A 23,304-nucleotide genomic window follows, 5' to 3' on the forward strand; every position below is an offset into this window, starting at 1 on the left:
TCCACTGGGAAAGAAGCCCATCGGCCCATTGTGCCTCTGCTACCCCTCAAACCCCTGTCTGTTTCATTCCCATTTTCCAGCCAAGGACCGTCGCCTTTGCATTCCACGGGGTTCAAGATTTTATCTTCTCTTTTGTGTGAATAATACCATCATTACAAGGAGAAATCTCTGCCCATCGCTTTCAGGTTGATACCTGAAATATTTGCGTTTTGCTGATTTATTATCTTTTTTTTTGCTGATTTTGAGCTTTTTGGCGCGTTTAATCTGAATACCGACATGATCAGCAATTGAATTTGACCCAGTCCCAATAAAGGATGCTCTTTGGATCTGTCCGTTGCTGCTGTTCAGTTAAACCTCATCGTTAAGTTCCAATAAATTCCATCACATTTACATTAAAATACATTTCACTTTGTTTTCTGAATTCAAAGCCATTCTGCACTCTGTCCCCTGGGTTTCTGTGGCCATTAGCACCCGGTCCCTGGGTTTCTGTGGCTATGGCTCATCTTTCTTTCTCCCTCCACAGTATCAATATTTCCCACTTTCTCTGTCTTTTAGGTTTGACAAAGAGTCAACGGATTCGAAACGTTAGCTCTTTACTCTCCCTACAGATGCTGCCAGACTTGCTGAGATTTTCCAGCATTTCCTCTTTCGTGGTTGTGTTTCTGTTCACATGGAAATTCAATTGTTCACAACTTGTCCAAAAGCAGCAATGGTTCCAATGGGGCTTGAACCGAAGACCTGCTCCGTGTAAAGCAGACGTGATAAGCACTACACCATGGAACCAGCTGGCGCCAGCTGCATTCCGTATATGACTGGAGTTTGTGATTGTTCCATCGCTCCGGAACGATTGTAAAGCGTCGATTTGATGGGAATGGATCAGCTGTCAACACCTGACTTGCTGTATAACATGTTTGCGTGTCCCACAAAGTCGCGTTCAGCTGATTGTGCCCAATTTTTTCTCTTTGAGTCAGGCAATTCTCGGAAAAGACTCAAAATGAAAGAGCGTTTCATGAAATGAAAATCGCTGATTGTCGCGAGTAGGCTTCAATTATGTTACTGTGAAAAGCCCATAGTCACCACATTCCGGCGCATGTTCGAGGAGGCCGGTATGGCGCGGAAGTTGTTAGGGAAAGGTGTGGTTTCGCTTTTGCAAAGAACAGTTTTGAATCAAGCGTGCTGGATGCAGCGAACCTTGAGTCAGAATGTTGAGTCGTTCAGAATCAGGAAGTGACTGTCCCAAACCCAACTGGGAATAACCAGTCTCCAGGAAAGGGACTCGGTGGGCGGAGTATCGGAGTGAAGCGTCGAAGAGCAGCACAGCTCTGAACTCGCCCTGAATCCAGAGGCGGAGCTGCTGATATGCTGTCCGGATTCAGAGAGTGGCGCAATGCAAAGGAAGCAGCTGTTTGTTCTGGAGGAGACGCACAGCATAAGAAGAGGAAAGAGGGGCAAGAGCGGGGCGAGATGAGCAACAGCGAAGTGGGAATGCGGTCACTACAGGCGGGGTCACTCACAGCCCGGATTGCTCAGTCGGTACAACATCAGACTTTTAATCTGGGGGTCCAGGGTTCAAGTCCCTGTTCCGGCGATCATTTTAAATCCCAATGATCGATGCTGACGTGAACTCATCGGGTGAATCAACTGAGAAAGAAGCCCATCGGCCCATTGTGCCTCTGCTACCCCTCAAACCCCTGTCTTTTCCAATCCCAGTTTCCAGCCAAGGACCGTCGCCTTTGCATTCCACGGGGTTGAAAGTTTCATCTATTCTCCTTTGTGTGAATAATACCATAATTACAAGGAGAAATCTCTGCTCATCGCTTTAAGATTGATCCCAGAAATATTTGCGTTATGCTGCTTTATTATCATTTTTCTGCTGATTTTGAGCTTATAGGCGAGTTGAATCTGAATTCCGACATGATCAGAAATTGAATTTCATCCAGTCCCAATAAAGGATGCTATTTGGATCTGTCCGTTGCTGCTGTTCAGTTAAACCTCATTGTTATGTTCCAATAAATTCCATCACATTTATATTTAAATACATTTCACTTTGTTTTCTTAATTCAAAGCCATTCTGCACTCTGTCCCCTGGGTTTCTGTGGCCATTGGCACCCGGTTTCCCTGTGTTTCTGTGGCTATGGCTCATCTTTCTTTCTCACTCCACAGTATAAATATTTCTCACTTTCTCTGTCTGTTAGCTTTGTCAAAGAGTCATCGGACTCGAAACGTTAGCTCTTTGCTCTCCCTGCAGATGCTGCCAGACTTGCTGAGATTTTCCAGCATTTTCTCTTTCGTGGTTATATTTCTGTTCACATGGAAATTCAATTGGTCACAACTTGTCCAAAAGCAGCAATGGTTCCACTGGGGCTCGAAACCATGACCTGCTGCGTGTAAAGTAGACGTGATAACCACTACACCATGGAACCAGCAGGCGGCAGCTCCACTCCTTATATGACTGGAGTTTGTGATTGTTCCATCACTCCGCAACCTTTGGAAAGCGTCTATTTGATGGGAATGGATCAGCTGTCAACACCTGACGTGCTGTATAACATGTTTGCGTGTCCCACAAAGTCGCGTTCAGCTGATTGTGCACAATTTTTTCTCTTTGAGTCAGGCAATTCTCGAAAAAGACTCAAAATGAAAGAGCGTTTAATGAAATGAAAATGAAATGGAAATCGCTTTTTGTCATGAGTCGGCTTCAATTAAGTTCCTGTGAAAAGCCCCTATTCGACACATGCCGGCGCCTGTTCGGGGCGGCCGGTACGGCGGGGAAGTCGTTAGGCAAAGGGGAGGTTTCGCTTTTGTAAAGAACAGATTTGAAGTAAGCGTGCTGGACGCAGTGAATCTTGAGTCAGAATGTTGAGTCGTTCAGAATCAGGAAGTGACTGTCCCAAACCCAACTGGGAATAACCAGTCTCCAGGAAAGGGACTCGGTGGGCGGAGTATCGGAGTGAAGCGCCGAAGAGCAGCACAGCTCTGAACTCGCCCTGAATCCAGAGGCGGAGCTGCTGATATGCCGTCCGGATTCAGAGAGTAGCGCAGCGCAAAGGAAGCAGCTGTTTGTTCTGCAGGAGAGGCACAACATCAGCAGAGGAAAGAGGGGCAACAGCCAAACGAGAGGAGCAACAGCGAAGGGGGAATGCGGTCACTACAGGCGGTATCGTTCATAGTCTGGATAGCTCAGTCGGTAGAGCATCAGACTTTTAATCTGAGGGTCCAGGGTTCAAGTCTATGTTCGAGCGATCATTTTAAATCCCAATGATCGACGCTGACCTGAACTCATCGAGTAAATCCACTTCGAAAGAAGCCCATCGGCCCATTGTGCCTCTGCTACCCCTCAAACCCCTGTCTGTTCCAATCCCAGTTTCAAGCCAAGGTCCATCGCCTTTGCACTCCACGGGGTTCAAGGTTTCCTCTATTATCTTCTGTGTGAATAATACCATCATTACAAGGAGAAATCTCTGCCCATCGCTTTCAGGTTGATCCCTGAAATATTTGCGTTATGCTGATTTATTTTCTCCATTTGTTTGCTGATTTTGAGCTTTTAGGCGAGTTGAATCTGAATTCCGACATGATCAGAAATTGAATTTCATCCAGTCCCAATAAAGGGAGCTCTTTGGATCTGTCCGTTGCTGCTGTTCAGTTAAACCTCATTGTTATGTTCCAATAAATTCCATCACATTTATATTTAAATACATTTCACTTTGTTTTCTGAATTCATTGAGAATGCTGGCAGGCAATGCGATGTTCTGCAATGGTAGTTTGTACCGACTTTGTATTGAAGTGTAACTGCAATATTATTTTCATTGACAAAACAAGTATTGTCAGCGCCGATTGCTAACTCCGCCGCTGCCTGCAGATTCCCCTCCAAGGAACACGCGCCATATTCACTTGGAACCATTTCCCATTCACTCACTCTTGTTGGGTACAAATCATGGAACTTCCTTCCTAACCGCTTTCTGGGTGCACCTACACCACATGGATTGCAGAGTTCCAGAAATCCACACCACACCCAGTTTCACGGGAATTGGATGAGAGCTGAAATTATGGAGCGCTAGTTTATTGCTTTTTGTATTTTGAAATTGCAGATTGTGGTGGAGTGACCATAATGATGTCCAGGAAATGTTGTGTCAATGTTCTAAGATGAAGGAATTGGATACAGAATGGCTGTTGGTGTGGTGAGTGGCACGTTTTGCCAAGGTGAAATTCGAACAAGGGTCACAGCGCCGAATGGGTATTGAGAAAAGGCGGTGAGTGAGAGAAACGCTCGTTTAACAGATTGGGTCCCCGCAGAACAAAACGTAAAAGGTGAGTGAAAGTTGGGGAAGGGGCAGGAGGCAAAGGGGAATTTGAGACGGCGAAGGGTCACGAGATACAGAGCATTAGTTGGGAAATTTCGAAATATTTCAGTCTGTAAACTCGTTCCTGGTTCGTCTACTGGATGGCTCTATTCTGCGCCGCAATCGATGCGCCCTTCGCCTCATTCCACGCTTGCCAGGTGATCCTCCAGTGTCGCCTCGCCCTCCTGCTGACCCTGCCATGGACTATGCAGAGCTCCCTGTCACTCTACCTCCCCCTGACTTTGACGCAGTCCAGCCCGCTCCTGAACCGGCGGCTCTCGACCCACCCTTGAGGCGGTCAACCAGAATTTGTCGCCTCAGAGACTACATTTATGAACTTGTCGAATTTATGGACTCTCTGAATTATTTTGTTGCTTTGTTTGACCGTTTCCCTGGTTTGTATATAATGTTGATCTCGTTACTCTTGTTGCATATTGCTCTGCACCAGGCACCTTCCCATGTAAATAGCTTAGTTCTCATGTACATAGTCCTGTACATATGTCTTCGCACCCCACACATAGTTCGGATCATTATCACCACACATTATTTATTGCCACACACATACATTTTTTTATAAAAGGGGGGATGTCATAATATACACCAGTATGTCGTGGTGCAGAGACATACACTGATGGACACACAGAAAGACCAAGCAACACACACAACACCGCAGCCAATCACCAGTTAGAGCACACTCACTATAAAGACAGAGGGCATCAGTTTTCCCGCTCATTCGGGATGCAGCCTCTCAGAAGGACAGAGCTTACAGCTTACAGCACAGATCTTCACCATGTGCTGAGTGCATAGACTGGTCAGGATAGGCATAGGTCTTTAGTTTAATCTAACATCGTGTTAACCCAAAGTGAAAGCACGTTCAACAGCTTCTAGCTTAATAAAATAGTGTTGTTCTATTTTAAGTGTTGGTAGCCTTTATGTGTTCCACGGATCCAAAACACCCAACACATCACCGTGCAGCAAACATTTCACCAGCTGCTGTGGGAGGCCACGTATCTTAGAGCAATAAAGCCTCAGTTGTATTCAACTCTCGTCTTTGTCCAATTGATCGTGCATCAATTTATTGCTCTAAGATTTTCAGAAGATGGACCTCCGTATCAAGCCTGATCGTCTGCAGCTGGATCCGTATTCAAGCAATGCCAAAAAGGACTTTCAGCACTGGCTAACTTGTTTCGAGGCGTACATCAGGTCTGCACCACACCCTGTTCCGGAGGCTCAGAAAATACAGATACTGTACTCGGGATTGAGCTCCAATGTCTTTCCGCTGATCCAGGACGCGCCAAACTACGCCGAAGCCATGGCGCTACTTAAAGAAAACTACGCCCAGCGGACGAACACGCTCTTCGCCAGGCATGTACTCGCCACTCACTCTCAACTCCCTGGTGAGTCCATAGAAGACTTCTGGCGGGCCCTAATCCCACTATTCCGGGACTGTGACTGTCAGGCCGTTACGGCCACTGAACATTCTAACCTCCTCATGCGGGACGCTTTTGTTACGGGGATTGGGTCGGACCTCATACGCCGGCGACGTTTAGAAGGGGCCACACTCGATCTCGCAGAGACAAAGAAGCTCACGCTCTCTATGATGATCGCTTCGCGAAATACTCAGGCCAACGCCCCCAGCAGCGCGGCCCACCCCTCCTTCCCTTCGTGAACCCCACAGCTGGCCGTCCCAGCGGGGCCCTTACCCAGCCAATACGCCTGCACCACACACCAGCCAGCTAACCTAATAAAAATGTTATTTTTGCGGCCAGCAAGAACACCACCGCCAATGCTGCCCGGCCCGCGCTGCCCTTTATAAGGCTTGCGGTAAGAAGGGGCACTTCGCCGCCGTGTGCCAGGCACGCGCAGTCGCTGCTATCACCCCCCCCTCGTTTACGCACAATGGGCACTGCCATCTTCACCCCCGGACCATGTGCTGCCAGTGGGTGCCACCATCTTCTCCCCCTCAGACCACGCGCGGCTAGTGGGCGCTGCCATCTTCTCCCCCTCATACCAAGCTCGGCCAGTGGGTGCCGCCATCTTCCCTTCCGCGCAACACGTGCGGCCCATGGGTGCTGCCATCTTGTTCAACCCCTGCCATGTGCGGCCCATGGGTGCCGCCATCTTGTTCAACCCCTGCCACGTGCGGCCCATGGATGCCGCCATTTTGTCCTCCCCAAGATCTTCAGGCGCCGCCATCTTGTCTCCCCCAACGCACATGGGCACCACCAGCGTCCCAGGACCCGTGCCCCATGGGCACCCCATCATTCGACACCAGCGACGACCAACTTCGACTCGCCTCAGTGACCATCGACCAGTCTCGTCCGCACAACCTGGCGACCGCATCAACCAGCGTTATAATCGACGGACACGTGACCTCTTGCCTGCTGGACTCTGGGAGCACCGAAAGCTTCATCCATCTGGATACGGAAGTCCACATCCGGGATGTCACTCCCGACTCGGCTGGCAGCTCCAGGACCCGTCCTTCTCCGTAGGCACGTCCGACCACACAAGGCGGACCCATTGGTGGAGAGGGTGCAGTTGCTCCATGTGAACCCCCAGTATGCCTACGTGGCGTACTCCGATGGCCGCCAGTATACTGTCCCCCTCAGGGACCTGGCACCAGTAGGTTCCACACACACACACACCGCTGGCCCGGCTCCACCCCCACCCCCCCCTCCCCCAGGCGCTCCGAGCAGCAACCCCTCCAGGACCATCCTGCTCATGCCCGAGGATGAAGAGGATTTCAGCATGCTCCCAGAGTCACCGAAGACCAGACCAGCATCGGCATCGCCGCCACCACTGCTTCGCTCCCAGCGGCACATCAAGGCCCCGGACCAGTTAAACCTCTAACTGGTTCACTGGACTTCAAAATTTGCAAATATTGTATGTCTAAATTCAATTTCTGGATATAGTTCTCCACCACCCCCGCCGTACTCAATTGTAACAGGGGGTGAATGTGGTACACCACTGTTGCACCTATATTAAGTGATGTACGGTAGGACCTGTACTACAGGTATGGCGGTAGTCCCTGCCTGCTGGCTCCGCCCAGTAGGCGGAGTATAAGTATGTGTGTCCTCAGTGAAGCAGCCATTTCACCAGCTGCTGTGGCGGCCACACATCTTCGAGCAATAAAGCCTCAGTTGTATTCAACTCTCGTCATTGTCCAATTGATCGTGCATCACAGACCGTCACCACCCTCTGGGTAAAAATGTTTTTCCTCAAATCCCCCTGAACATCCTGCCCCTCATCTTTAACTTGTGTCCCCTTGTAACTGACCCTTCAACGAAGGTGAACAGCTGCTCCCTGTCCCCTATGCACCCTGTCCATGGCCCTCATAATCTTGCACACCTCGATCAAGTTGCCCCTCAGTCTTCTCTGCTCCAGTGACACCAACCCAAGCCTACCCAACCTATCTTCATAATTTAGTGTCTCCAGTGCTCGGACTGTCGGAACGTTGAGCAACAGAATTAGCGACAAAGAGAAGAACGGGGTTAGAACTGCGACAAAATTATCAAATCCCTCTCACCTCGGCTCAATAAAATAGCTTAGACATCAGATACAGAAGCAGAATTAAGCCATTCCACCCATCAAATGTGCTCTGCCATTCGATCATGGTTGATATGTTTCTCACCCCCATTCTCCTGCCTTCTCCCCGTAATCGCTAATGCCCTTATTAATCAAGAATCTATCTATCTCTGTCTTAAAGACACAGTGACTTGGCCTCCAGAGCCTTCTGCTGCAATAAATGCCACAGATCCACCACCCTCTGGCTGGAGAAATTCCTCCTCATCTCAGTTTTAAAGGATCATCCCTTCAGTCTGAGGCTGTGCCCTCGGGTTCTAGTTTCTCCTACTGGTGGAAACATCCTCACAACGTCCACTCTATTTAGGCCTCTCAGTGTTCTGCAAGATCCCCCTCAGCCTTATAAACTCTATCGAGTACAGGCCCAGAGTCTTCAACAGCTCCTCATATGACAAGCCCTTAATTCCTGGGATAATTCTCCTCTGGCCAGTACACCCTTACTTAGATACAGGGCCCAAAATTGCTCATAACATTCCAAATGGGGTCTGATCAGAGCCTTATACAGCCTCAGCAGTACATCCCAGGTCTTGTATTCTAGCCCTCTCGGTGGCCTAACTCAGGTTCTGTACAGCTGCAACATGATTCGCCAATTTTTATACTCAATGCCCGGACCACTTAGGGCAAGCATGCCGTGTGCCTTCTTGACTACCTTCTCCACCCACGCTGCCACTTTTAGTGATCTGTGAACCTGTACATCAAGATCTCTCTGCCGATCAATGCTCTTCAGGGTTCTGTCATTTACTGTTTATTTCCCACCTGTATTAGACCTTCCAAAATGCATTACCTCACATTTGTCTGGAGTAAACTCCATCTGCCATCTCTCCGCCCAAGTCTCTAACCGATCTATAGCCTGCCGTATCCACTGACAGCCCCATTGCTATCCCCAATTCCATCAACCTTTGTGTCATCCGAAAATTTACTATTCAGTCCAGTTACATTTTCCTCCAAATCATTTATATATATTGAAAACAGCAGCCCTCCATTCAGAAAAGCACCCTTCCACTGCCGCCCTCAGTCTTCTATGACCGAGCCAGTTCTGTATCCAACATGCCAGCTCACCTCTGATCCCGTTTGATTTCACCTTCTGCACCAGTCTGCCAAGGGGTACCTTGTCAAAGGCTTTACTAAAGTCCATGTGGATAATATCCACTGCCCAATTAAAGGCTTGCGAATCTTCTGCATTCTAGACTCAGGGAGCTCTTTGGATTCTCGCTGATTATATTGATGGGACATTCCCAGGGGTTCTGTGAGCACAAAGGGATATAAGGACAGTTCAGGAAGGTACAATTAACATAGATGAACCATGAACATATTGAATGTTGGAGCAGTCATTCCATCCGGTAGATATTCCTGCTGCTCCTATTTGTGATATCCCTGCAGACCCTCAGGAGAGCAACACACAGGATTATACTGAGCTGGGAGTGGAAAGAGCAGCTTCCCCAGCAGCATTCTGCATTTTAATGGCTTCATTAGAAGTACAGTTTACAGAATGTTTGTTTCTATTTGCCTTGAGCACAGGCGAACAGTGAGTGGATTTATCAAGGTCTCTAGTGTTTTTAAATAAAGGTTAAATATGTCGAATCTCTTTGGTTCCCCAGCCTGAATGGGTGACACAGTAGTCAGCACTGCTGCCTCACAGCTCCAAGGGTCCCCCGTTTCATTCCGGCCTCGGGTGACTGTGCGGAGTCTGCAAGTTCTCCCCGTGTCTGCGTGGGTTTCCTCCGCTTTGCTCCCACAGCCCAAAGGTGTGCAGGTTAGGTGGATTACGAAAGGTCGGCGACCTGAACAGCGGAGAAGAGCAGGCAACGACACAGGGGGATGGGGAGTAACGTTTTGAAAAAGGAACTGACCGCTATGAAGGAAGCGATCAAGGCGGAGTACCAGGTGGTGATGAAGGGGATGGTGACCGAAGCGATAGCCACTCTTCAGTACACGATAGAGGGCCTGGGACGGAAAGTGGAGGCCCAGGAGAAGACGCTCCTGGACCAGGAGAAGGCATCAACGGCCCACAGCGACAGGATAGTGGCTTTGGAGGCCGAGATGAAGAGGTTGGTGGCGGCTCAGGGTAACCTGAAAAGGAAGGTCAAGGATGAGGAGAATAGGTCCAGGTGGCAAAACGACCGCATTGTGGATCTGCCAGAGGAGATTGAGGGGAGGGACCCAACTGCGCAATCTAGTTGGGAGGGAAGGCTTTCCAGACCCCCAGTGATGGACAGGGCACACAAGTGGCTCCGACCTAAGCCCAATACTGGGGAGCAATCAAGGGCGATAAATGCAAAGCTGCATCGATTCCAGGAATGGGGCAAAAATCCTGAGGTGGGCCCGACAGGCGAAATCATGATCGTGGGGAGGGCACAGAGTCAGGGTCTACCAGGACATTGGGGCGGACTTGGCAAAAAGGAGGGCCGAATTCAACAGAGCGAAATCGGCGCTCTACAAAAAAGGGGTGCAATTCGGCATGTTAATCCCGGGCAAACTCTGGGTGACATACAAGGGGAAGGAACATTACTTCGGCACTCCGGCGGAGGCGGATGAGTTTGTTAAAATGAACAACCCGGGGGAGAGCAGACGTGGCAGCGGTGAAAGCGGCAGGGACAGGGGAAGAAAGGGAATGAGAGTGGAGGACGGAGCGAAAACAAAGACTGTAACATGGACTATGTTTTTGCGCGGGACTGTGCTGCCTCGTTTTCGTGTTTGTCTCCTTTCTCAGTTTGAAGATGGGAAACGGGAAAGGGGAGCGAGAATAGGGGAAGCAGCCAAGTGGGAGGGATAGGGGGTGGAGAGGGGGAGGTAAAACAGGGCCCGGTCTAGACCAGCACTGGGAGGGGAGCCACCTGACTAGTGAGGAGGGCTCGCACGGGAAGACAGGCAGTGAGGGAGACCGCGGCGCACCTCTCAGGGGAGAGGGAGCGTCTGGCCAGAAGGGGGGAGAAAGGGCAGAAGGGGGAGAGAACACTCGGGGGGGGGGGGGAGGGGGAACCAGAGGGATGGATGGGGGGGGGGGGGGGTTGGGGAAGGGGGAACAAAGACGGGGGATGCACAGAACGTAAAGGGAACAAAGAGAACAAATGGGACAGACACAGGTCTTGACGGGCATGGAGCAGAGCGAGGAACCAAGATGGCGCCGTACACTGCCATTCTGGTGGGCCCCTGGGCAATGGGAGACCTCAGAGGGCAAGGGCACACCCACGTGGCATACACATAGTTAGAGGCCGGTCATATCTGTGTTCTCAGAACAGGCACCAACGCTATGGATTGGCTTTGCCCTATTCTTACTTAGGATGCCTGTCTGTTGGTTTCTCTGCTGCTTCTGGTGTGCATTGCACTCTCGTGCATCGTGTCCTAATTGTCAAGAATTATAACACTCCTGGGATTTGGGTTGCTGAGTGCTGTTCCTGCCCTCATTTACCCATGCGGGTTTCTGGTGCTTCCTAACTGGATGCATGTCTGCCTGTTCTTCCCCTGTTTTAACAAATGCGGTTTTGCCTTGGATGGACTGTTCCCAAGAGCGGGACAATCTTTTCAAAACCCATTTTTCATTGTGGGCCTCGTCTGAGGGGTCGTAATTTGCGCAAGCTCTCTGTCCTGACTCTGTCACATGAGAGACTAGGATGCAAGTCCATTTGGCTACATTATCTGGCGACAAATGGGCGCGGGCTAATTCTCCCAACACTGCAGTAAAATGTATCCACAAGCGTCCAGCAAACGCCGTGGGGTGCTCTGTTTTCTTTTGCCTACACTTGTTTAGGCCTTCTACGGGGTCTCCTTTGTTATAGCCGATCGCATCTAGGATCGCTGTGTGCATTTCATGTAGGGTGCCTCCTCCTACATTCTGTGGGTCGGGAAGGGCTGCCACGACTGAAGGGTCGAGGCTCCCACCAAGTATACCCTATACTCCCGGGACCTGTTTCATCATTGGCGCAGAATTCACTCCAATCCTTTCCCTTTGAGATATTTTCTGATCTCTGCTTCCCATACGGGATACGGTCCGACTCTACTGGTCACTGCGACCTCGAATTCCTGGGGGTTCAAAAGGCGTTCCATTGCCTTGATTGCCATTTTTCTCTTTCTCTGTGCTCTACTGAATTTGGAACAGGGGGTGATAAAGTGGTGATGTAAACACGGGTACGGCTTACGCTAATTTCCGGCCTACAAAACTCCCGACAGTTTTATGCAACAAAATATCTCAGGTTTACCTTATATCCCTGTTAGTACACATGCATTCACACACTTCCGAATCTTGGGGGATTGATCAGTGTCGTTCTTACACTTGTGGCTTTTCTGTTTCCAATTGGGTTACAATTCAAATTTGGGTTCTCTCGGAGTGACTAGGCCACTTCTAGGTCGAGTCCCGTCAGAGGCCGCCAATAAATGTTGCTCTCTCTGGTTGTTTGTAAATATGGCGGTCAATATGGTTGCCTTCCTTAATTCTAATTACGTTTGATTTAGAGTCGCCAGGTATCTTTTGATACCGCCACAAGGTTCAAACCCGAATACTGATCAAAGAGCCAATACACCAGTTAGTTAGTTCAAAGTCAGTACTATTTATTTACATACACAGCAATATCTACTCATGCACGAAATACTACAGACTAAACTATCACTACTGCTAAAGCCTATACTTTGCTTCGGGCACCCACTCAGTCAGAGGAACAATGGCCGTTGTTCGGTTCTGAGGCTGCTGGGGTTGAAGTGGCAGAGGGGAACAGCTAAGGTCGTCCATCTGGAAGCGAGCATTCACCTTGGACTCACTTGCTTCTGGTGGCGGTGGTGGACGGGTCTCTCCACTGAGAGAGACGATTCCAAGAGAGTGATTCTCTCTTGGAGCCTTTTTCTTTTCCCCGAAGTGGGCTTCGCGTGTTCTTGGGCGGGCCTTGAACTTGGCGACAATCAATTGGGTAATTTCTTGATTATTTGCATTGATCTTGACCAATAAAGCGGTGGGTGCCCTGATGGCTGGGCGTGTCCTAGGTGGCCGTTGGCCTGCTTTGCTTTCGGCTTTCAGTTGGGGAACTGGCGCCACGAAGTCTGGGGCCAGATCGGTTACTTCGGTATTTTTCTTTGTTCTCGGAGATGGGCCATCCATATGTTAATGGACCTACAGTTTCAGTCTCGTCTGGGAGCTGTTTCTCCAATATGCAGACAGCCTGCCTGCTTTCATAACATATTCCATTTTTCCCTGCAATCTTTGCAAATGTCCATTTTGTATTCTGGAAGTGGCCATCCCAGGTGGCTAAAGGATGACCAGCTCCTGAATGTCCCGAATCTGCAGGAAGGACTGAAGGAAATCTCGCAGATCCTGAAAGAGTTCAGAACCTTCTCAGGTTACAAACTCAACCTGGGCAAAAGTGAGGCATTCCCAGTGAACCCAAATGGGGGACGGGCAGAGGTGGAGGGGCTCCTGTTCAAAAGAGCCCAAAACAGATTCCGATACCTTGGAATCCAAATAGCCAGAGACTGGACACAGATCCACAAGTGGAACTGAACAGCCTGGTGGAAGATGTCAAAATGACCTACAGAGGTGGGGCTCACTCCTTCTCTCCCTGACGGGGAGAGTGCTGATGATCAGGATGAACGTGCTGTCACGGTTCCTCTTCCTGTTTTGATCCATACCGATTTTAATCCACAAGGCGTTTTTCCAAAACGTAGACAGTTTAATCATGGCTTGTGTGTGTGTGTGTGTGTGTGTGTGCGGGGGGGGGGGGGGGGGCGGGGATGAGGGGAGGCGTGCGGGGGTGGGCAGGGAGTCGGGGGGCGGGGGGGGGGGGTGTAAGAACCTGAGAGTTCCCAAACAGACACTGCAATGGAGGGAAATAAAAGATGGCTTGGCATTACCAAACCTGCAGTACACCCACTGGGCATCAACGGCGGAACGACTGAGGGAATGGGCAAACAAACCTAACGCACAGTGGGTGCGGATGGAGGAGGCCTCCTGTAGGGGAACAATCCTCTGGGCCTTGGCTACAGAAGCACTCGCATTACCCTCGCGAAAAGCCCAGTGGTAGCGACCATACTGAAAATGTGGGCCCAATTAAGGCAGCACTTCGAGCTGACAAGGATGTCCACATGGCTCCCATCTGCGGTAATCACAAATTCCGCCGCCCCCGCCCCCCCCGCCCCAGCCATGCTAGACGCCACCTTCAGGAAATGGAGATGGGACGGAGGAACACTGACTGTGAGGGACTTTTGCGTACGGCACAGACTAGCGATACTGGACGAACTGATGGAGGAGTGGGAACTGCCGACAGGACCGGAAATGAGACACCTGCAAATAAAGCACTTCCTCCACAAAGGGACAGTAGATACCCCAGAGTCCCAGAGACGACACTATTAGGGGACCTGATGAACACGGACAGTAAGGAAGGGAGTCTCGGTGGGAAAATATATGGAGAGCTACCGGACAGAGCCCGAACACCACTGGACGAGACCAGACTGAAATGGACACACGGCGAGCCAGAGAGCGACATAGTATAAATAGGGGAATTGTTTTTTTATATAAATTTAGATTACCCAATTCATTGTTTCCAATTAAGGGGCAATCTGGCCTACCCTGCACATCTTTGAGTTATGGGGGCAAAACCCACGCAAACATGGGGAGAATGTGCAAACTCCACACGGACAGTGACCCACAGCCGGGATCGAACGCGGGACCTAGGCACCGTGAGGCTGCAGGGCTAACCCACTGTGCCACCGTTCTGCCCTGTAAATAGGGAAAATAAGGGAAGGAAAAGACAAACCTTTCTGTATTGTATAGTGAATAAACACGGCCAACAATGTACATAGCTGCTGATAAATTTTGAAAATGCCAATAAAAAGATTTTTTTTTTAAATAACAAGAAATTTGAAATAAGGATAACAATTTTTCCAATCAAGGTGTTGCTGGAGAATGGGGATGAGAAAAATATCAGCCATGATTGAATCGCGGAGCAGACTCGATGGGCCGAGTTGACTAATTCTGCTCCGATGTCTTTTGGTCTTATGGTCTGAAAATAAGTAGAGGTCAGTGAGGTGAGGTAATGATTGGTGAATTTGACTCAATATGAGGTAAGTCATAGATATTGCTGCTGGCGAGTTTATTGAGGGGAGAAAGTGGGAGGGTGCACAGAATTTCACTGCAATCCTCATGTCTGGAGAAAACAATGGAATGGATGAGGGTTTGTGAAGCTGCTGGGCTGACACAAGAAGAGTACGACATGACGTTAGGGAGGTGAATAAAAGCTCAATGTCCACTTGCCAACCAATCAGCGGTCTCCTCTCTTAAAACAATGTGGCATTCCTCTTCACCTGGTAATCTTGTGAAATCTCCTGACCACAGGAAACGGGAAACTTCAACATTTCTCTTTTTCCACCAATATTCAAGTTCAGCATTACTAAATGAGTAAAATATGTCATGCTATTCCATCCCATTGTAAGATGGTTGACTATAACGGAAACGTTATCCCGGCCATGGGATCCTACCAGCTCCAGGTGACGCACAATGTGTATCAGGCCACACTGTCCTTCAAGATTGTTGGTTCATCAAAGGACTCCCTGCTAGGCGCACAGGCATGCAAGATTCTCCACCTCGTTCAGCGGCTACATGCTCTGTCCCCAGAAGGCACGTCAGACCTCCCGGATGCTAAATTTAGAGCACAGCTCCACTCGCTCCTTGCCCACAACCAGGAGGCATTCGAACGCATGGGCACACTGCCCAATACATACAGAATACGGCTCAAATCGGATGCCACCCCGGTCATTCACGCACCTCGTAGAGTCCCAGCACCACTCAAAGACCCCTTCAAGCAGCAGCTGCAGGATCTCCAGGACCAAAGGGTGCTATCCCGGGTCACGGAGCCCACACCATGGGTCAGCTCCATGGTGCGCGTTAAAAAGCCCTCTGGCGAACTCCGGGTCTGCATCGACCCGAAAGACCTGAACAACAACATCAGGAGGGAACACTACCCCATACCCAAACGGGAGGAGATCACGAGCGAAATGGCCCGGGCTAAAATTTTCACAAAGCTTGATGCCTTGAAGGGTTTTTGGCAGATCCAACTGGATCAGTCCAGCTGAAAGCTGTGCACCTTCAACACTCCTTTCGGCATGTTCTGCTATAAAAGAATGCCGTTTGGCATCATCTCGGCATCCGAGGTATTCCACAGAATCATGGAACAGATGATGGAGGGCATCGAAGGGGTGCGCGTCTATGTTGACGACATCATCATCTGGTCCACCACACCACAGGAGCACATCAGTCGTCTCCAGTGTGTCTTCGCGCGGATACGGGAACACGGCCTGCGGCTCAACCGAGCCAAGTGTTCCTTTGGCCAAACTGAGCTAAAGTTTCTGGGGGACCATATATCCCGGTCAGGAGTGCGTCCGGATGCAGACAAAGTGAGCGCCATTACAGCCATGCTGCAGCCGGCAGACAAGAAAGCATTGCTACGCTTTCTAGGCATGGTCAATTTCCCGGGGAAGTTCATTCCCAACCTTGCCTCCCACACAACGGCTCTTCGCCGCCTAGTTAAGAAGTCACGGAGTTCCAGTGACTGCCGCACACCAGAAGGACAATTAAGCTCACCACAGCCCCGGTATTGGCGTTCTTCGACACCTCTCGGGATACGAAGATCTCGCCAGTCCGGCATTGGGGCGGTACTCCTGCAACGGGACGAAACTGCATCATGGGTCCCGGTCACCTATGTATCGCGGGCCATGACCCCCACAGAACAGCGCTATGCGCAGATCGAGAAGGAGTGCCTGGGTTTGTTGACCGGAATAGACAAGTTCCACGATTACGTGTATGGTTTCCCCCAGTTTACCGTGGAAACCGACCATCGTCCCCTGGTCAGCATCACACATAAAAGCCTGAACGAGATGACCCCTCGCCTCCAGCGCATCCTGTTCAAGCTCCGGAGGTACGACTTCCAACTGGTCTAATGGGTAAGGACCTCCTCATTGCGGATGCCCTATCCAGAGCAGTGAGCACACTGCCCGATTCGGAGAGGTTCGTCAGTCAAGTCGAAGCGCATGTGGCCTTCACATCGGCCAATTTGCCAGCCGATGATTCAAGTCTGGCTCGTATTCGCCGGGTGACTGCGGCTGACCCTCTTTTACAACGTGTGATGCACCACATGACGGGAGGATGGCTCAAAGGACAGTGCCCACAATTCTACAATGTCCGGAACGACTTGGCCGTCATGTACGGTGTCCTCCTAAAGCTGGACCGGATTATTATTCCACACAGCATGCACAAGCTGGTCCTCGACCAACTACACGAAAGCCATCTCGGGGTTGAGAAGTGCAGGCGGAAGGCCTGAGAAGCTGTATACTGGTCGAGGATCAGCGATGACATTGCCAACATGGTGATCAACTGCCCCACCTGCCAAAGATTTCAGCTGGCGCAACCCCCGAGACGCTTTAGCCCCATGAGTTGGCGACGTCCCCCTGGGCGAAGGTGGCTGTGGACCTTGTTCAGGCGCTTGGCATTGACTACGTAATCATCATAGATTACTTTTCAAAATATCCAGAGGGCATAGGCCTGCACGATTTGACATCGTCCGCTGTCATCAGGGCCTGCAAAGACACCTTCGCTCACCATGGCATTCCGATTACTGTCATGTCGGACAATGGGCCCTGCTTTGCAAGCCAAGAATGGTCTTCTTTTGCTGCTTCGTATGGCTTGACACACATGACGTCCAGCCCTCTGCATCCCCAGTCAAATGGCAAGGCGGAAGAAGGCATTCACATCGTCAAGCGGCTCCTCTGCAAGGCTGCTGATGCCGGATCGGATTTCTGCTTAGCCCTGCTGGCCTATCGCTCGGCCCCCCCTAGCCACTGGCCTCTCACCAGCCCAGCTGTTGATGGGTCGCGCCCTCAGGACCACTGTGCCATCTATTCATGTCCCTACACTCGACCACATTCCAGTACTGCAAAGGATGCGACAGCAGCGTGCTCAGCAGAAGGTGGCACACGACACTCGGGCAACTGATCTTCCTGCCTTGGCGCCTGGAGACAACATCCGCATCCACCTACCAGAGGGTGGCTGGTCGGTAACTGCCAAAGTTCTCCGACGCGTGGCTCCCCGCTCATTCCTGGTTCGCATGCCTGATGGCTCCATTCGCCAGCGCAATCGCCGGGCTCTTCACCTGCTTCCGCGCTCGCCACGTGATTATACACCAGTGCCACGCCCTCCTGTTGTTCCTGATGTCGAATTCGTGGAGCTTCCTGCCATTATGCCCATTCCTCTCCTGCCTGTGGCCAGGCCCATTCCTCAGCCGGTGGATCCTGACCCACCCTTGAGGCGGTAAACCCGAATTCGTCGCCCCCTACTAGGCTGGACTTATGAGCCTGTTTGAACATTGGACTCACTAAAAGTTTTCTGCCATTATGTCAATAAGTTTCTCTTTTGTCGTTACAGGAGTTCGTTTTGATGCTTGATGTTTACGCTTGTTTTGTTGATGATACAAATTCGTTGCTATGTTGCACCTGACACCTTCCTATGTATCTAGTTTAGCCTCATGTACATGTTGTAGATATTGCACACACACACACATTCAGCTGCACTCAGTACACATCTATATTTATTACCACATGGGCACATATTCTTGTAAAAGAAAGGGGGGATGTCATGATATTCAGATAAACACCATGGTGCAAACACACATACACACTGATGAACAGATCAATGGACCAATACACACGCAACATCACAGCCAATTACAAGCAAGAGCAGACACACTATAAAACGGGGAACACGACACTTCCGGATCATTCCAGCAGGAGGCAGCTCAGGGCACAGAGCTCACAGCAAGCCACTCAGACATTCACCATATGCTGAGTGCCTCTCCAAGATAGTGTTAGGGTTGGGTCCACAGATTAAAGGGTAGTGAACGAATCACAGTAACCAGTTTACAAATGTTAATATTGTTAGTAATAAAACTGAGTTGCACCTTCCGCAATTGTGTTGGTTCGTCTGTGTAGCAGAGCACCCAACACGACAAAATGTATAAATAGAGCAATGGGCGATCGACCTGCCAGTGTTATTGTCTGTTTGTGGTTTTTGAATCCTCCAGGCCCTTTCTTTTCCTTCCTCCGGTGGTCCCCCCCCCCTTTATAGTTTGAATCATTGAGCTGCTTTCAATGTTATCGTTTATTAATCAAATTAATAATTGATGTAATTGGATATTTCACCGCGCTCTTCAACTGGTCTCTGAATTGGGACTGAGTCACCACATAAATAAATGTGTTTGTGCAGCAACTTAAATTCCGCAGCATATTTCCAATTTTTCCAAAGGTATAATAAGAATCACTATCTAGCCCATCTGCAGCACCAAAAAAGTATAAAAGGTACACCAACCACAGGAGTATGAAGCTGCCGGATATGCTGAAGAGTAAAACAATAGACTTCCTTCTGCTCTCCATCTCTGGGTCACTCTGATTCTCTCCCTTGCTCTGGCCCCTCAGTCCCTTACGGACTCGACTGGTCACTAAAATGTGTCTGACTGTCAGAGCGTTCAGCAACAGAATGAACCCGAATGGTATCAATGGGGTTAAAGCCTTTTCAAACTTTCTGTATCCAATCCATCTCGGGTCCGTAAAATAGCTTTGTCTATCAGAACAGTACATTGGTACATTGTCAATGATCTTCCCAGGTTCAAATCGAAAGTACTTTGGAATGTTTTTTAAAAAGAGCAAAATGCCGGTTGTTGCAAGAACCACGGCCGCAGTTTTCTTGGTGCAATATTTATATTTCAGCTTCTGCCAACAAATAGCAACAAATCGATCAAAAGTGAAAGCGACGGTGAACCAGACAGAACAGTCTAGGGCTACACGGTTCAGGACATATTGAACTTCGCATAGAGGGGTGATCCGCAGGAATGTTAACTGGAAATAACTACGATTGATTCGCCTGGTGATAACCTCAGTAATTATGACCAGCAGATCCGCTGTTGACATTGCCATCAGGTATTGATTGGTGCAGATAGAGAGACCACAGTTTCCACGGGAGAGGATTACGATTGCCACTCCGTTAACTGAAGGACGAAGAAGGCAAAATGGATGGAAATTACTGACAGTCATTCTCTGTTTCTGAGTATAGGCAGCATGGAATTTAACAGCAGTAAATTGTGGTTAGGATTGGATAAGAACATAAGAACTAGGAGCAGGAGTAGGCCATCTGGCCTCTCGAGCCTGCTCCACCATGCAATGAGATCATGGCTGATCTTTTGTGGACTCAGCGCCACTTTCCGGCCTGAACACCATAACTCTTAACCCCTTTATTCTTCAAAAAACTATCTATATTTATCTTAAAAACATTTAATGAAGGAGCCTCTGCTGCTTCACTGGGCAGGGAATTCCATAGATTCACAACCCTTTGGGTGAAGAAGTTCCTCCTAAACTGAGTCCTAAATCTACTTCCCCTTATTTTGAGGCTATGCCCCCTAGTTCTGCTTTCACACGCCAGTGGAAACAACCTACCCGCATCTATCCTATCTATTCCCTTCATAATGTTATATGTTTCTATAAGATCCCCCCTCATCCTTCTGAATTCCAACGAGTACAGTCCCAGTCTACTCAACCAATCCTCGTAATCCAACTCCTTCAGCTCAATGTTTAACCTAGTGAATCTCCTCCGCACACCCTCCAGCGCCAGTACGTCCTTTCTCAGGTAAGGAGACCAACACTGAACACAATACTCCAGGTGTGGCCTCACTAACCTAACTCCTTACACAATTGCAGCATAACCTCCCGAGTCTTAAACTCCATCCCTCTAGCAATGAAGGACAAAACTTCATTCGCCTTCTTAATCACCTGTTGCACCTGTAAAGCAACTTTTTGCGACTCATGCACTAGCACACCCAGGTCTCTCATTTACCTTATTCCGAATACCACGAGCATTCAGGTAAAGGACACGTATGTTGGCAAGATAAGAGGTTACTCAATCTCAACCATTACCTAAGCTACCCTCCAAAATGCAGATTTCCAGTTAACCCCGCCAACCAAACATTCAGAACCAAATCATTCTCAGGAACATCCTTGGGAAACGAGATTAATCACTACCACAAAGTTCTGTCATTAACTCTACTTGAAGTAATAGTTAGATGATTGCCCACACTGAAAACAGTGACAGAATGTCCAGGAAACGCATATATCTGTCGTCGAGTGTTGACTCCAGTTAACAATCCACATTTGGGGCAATTTTAAATTGACAAATACCAGTACATGCTAACACATGGTCACTCATGTCAGGTCTTCCGCTCCAGTTAATCACACACATTCTGTGCAACGTATGTCAATGGATAACCTTGGTAAGGTCAAGTTTTCTGCTTTGAAGTTTGATTCAACAGAATACATATTGTGCTGAATGCAATAACTTTATCACACAGAGAGCCTTCGAGCGAGAAAATGGATGCAGTATATAATTGCAGAAATTATTCTGGAAAACTAATAAATATACCGTACTGTAAGGGCGAGTGTATGACAATAATAATTTGATCAAATTGAACATGATCATTCACAAATAATACCACAAACAAGCTCATGCATAGATTTATTGTGCATAATGGGCTTTAGACACTTACCAGGAACAGCAACGATGGCAAGAATCATATAGAATATTTTCATGATCCATCCAATTGTTTGATGCATTTTCTGTTTGAAGTGAATCTGTTCCTTGACCCATCAGACAATGTCTCTGAAGTAAGATGTGAGGCGATAGATTCCAAAAACACTAACTTTATACATTTGAGTCTCTCTAAGTAGATAGTGACGTTTCAATATTGTTCAAGTTTTTTTTTCTCCAACTTTAGACTAATTACAACACCTGTGTTAATTCCCAGCTGTGAATAGGCGAAGCTCTGAGACTTAATTAGACAACAACTTACCTCATAAACTGCTCAAGTATGATTATATTAAACAATAAATTATAATTGGAAGCTGTGTTAAATCGCGGTAGAAATGTTCCTTGATCTCACCTTGTTTCAGAGATGACATTCACTGTGACTGACCGTTCAGAAATTAAATCATTAATGTCAGAGTGCTCTTTCAGATACTCTGTACTCTGGAATGTGACTGTTCTATTTAGCAATGGCAATTCGATTCAATAATGCCCCTTACATTGCAGCAAAATATCCCGATTCCAATAATCAAATCCCCTCGCTATCAAGGCCAACATACCATTTGCCTTCTTTACTGCCTGTTGATCCTACGTGCTTACTCTCAGTGACTGATGCACGAGGACACCACCGTTTTGCTGCGTATCCACCTCTCTGAATTTACACCCATTTAAACAATAATCGGCCTTCTTATTTTTGCTACCGAATCGGATAACCACACATTCATCCACATTATACTGCATCTGCCACACATCTGCCCACTCACTCAGCCTGTCCAAATCCAGCTGCAGCTCCTCTGCATCCACCTCACTACTCATCCATCCACTCAACTTTGTATCATCTGCAAATTTGGAGATAATTCATTTCATTCCAGTGTCCAACTCATTAATATATAATGTGAACAGCTGGTGTCCTAGCACAGGTCACTGCGGTACACCACTCGTGACCACCTGCCAATCAGAAAAAGACCCAATCATCCCACGTTTTTGTTTCTTGTCTGCTCACTAGTGAGATGGCTCAAGATGCCATGTGCTTTAACTTGACATAGTAACCTGCAAGGTGAGACCTTGTTGAAAGTCTTTTGAAGGTCTAAATTAACCACATTCACCGGTTGTCTCTGGTCAACTCTACTGGTTACACTTTCAGAGAACTCCACCACATTTGTCAAGCATGATTTTCCTTTCATAAATCCATACTGACTGTCTGATTATACCACTGCTTTCCAAATCTATCATCATACTGGTGTCAGAGAAGAATCAGACACCGTGCCTCAAATACTACAATCAGATAGCCTTGACACCTATCAGTATGAAGTGCTTCGAGAGGTTTTCTCGAGACATGTCAACTCCATACGCCCAGAATTCCTTAGTCCAATGCAATTCGCAAACACTAGGACTGGTCCACAGCAGAAGCGATCATCCTAGCCCTACATATATCCTTGCAGCATCTTCTCAACAAGGACTCCTACGTCAGACTCCTATACATTGACGACAGCCCCGCCTTCACCACAATAATTCTAGCCAAGTTCATATCAAATCTCCAAAACCTAGGACTTGGCTCCTCGCTCTGCAACTGGATCCTCAACCTCGTGACCCATAGATCACAATCAGCAAGAATGAATAACACCTCCTCTGGGGTAGTTCCCAATACTAGGGCCTCGCAAAGCTGCGCATTTATCCGGTTACTATACTCACCATGCACACAGGACTGTGTGGCAAAATTTGGCTCCAACTCCATCTACACGTTTGCTGATGGCACGACCAAAGTGGGTCAGATCTGAAACAACAATGTGT

At 48.7% G+C, this 23,304-nt stretch overlaps 1 long non-coding RNA gene across 1 annotated transcript in view; it reads right to left on the bottom strand.

The window, feature by feature from the left end:
- The window catches only part of LOC140411587 (uncharacterized), a 718,944-nt gene that overhangs the window by 508,471 nt on the left and 187,169 nt on the right, over positions 1-23,304 (bottom strand). The window lies entirely within an intron of this gene.

This window comes from Scyliorhinus torazame, chromosome 4 (assembly GCF_047496885.1).
Source record: "Scyliorhinus torazame isolate Kashiwa2021f chromosome 4, sScyTor2.1, whole genome shotgun sequence".
In the NCBI taxonomy this organism is placed as follows: Eukaryota; Metazoa; Chordata; class Chondrichthyes; order Carcharhiniformes; family Scyliorhinidae; genus Scyliorhinus; species Scyliorhinus torazame.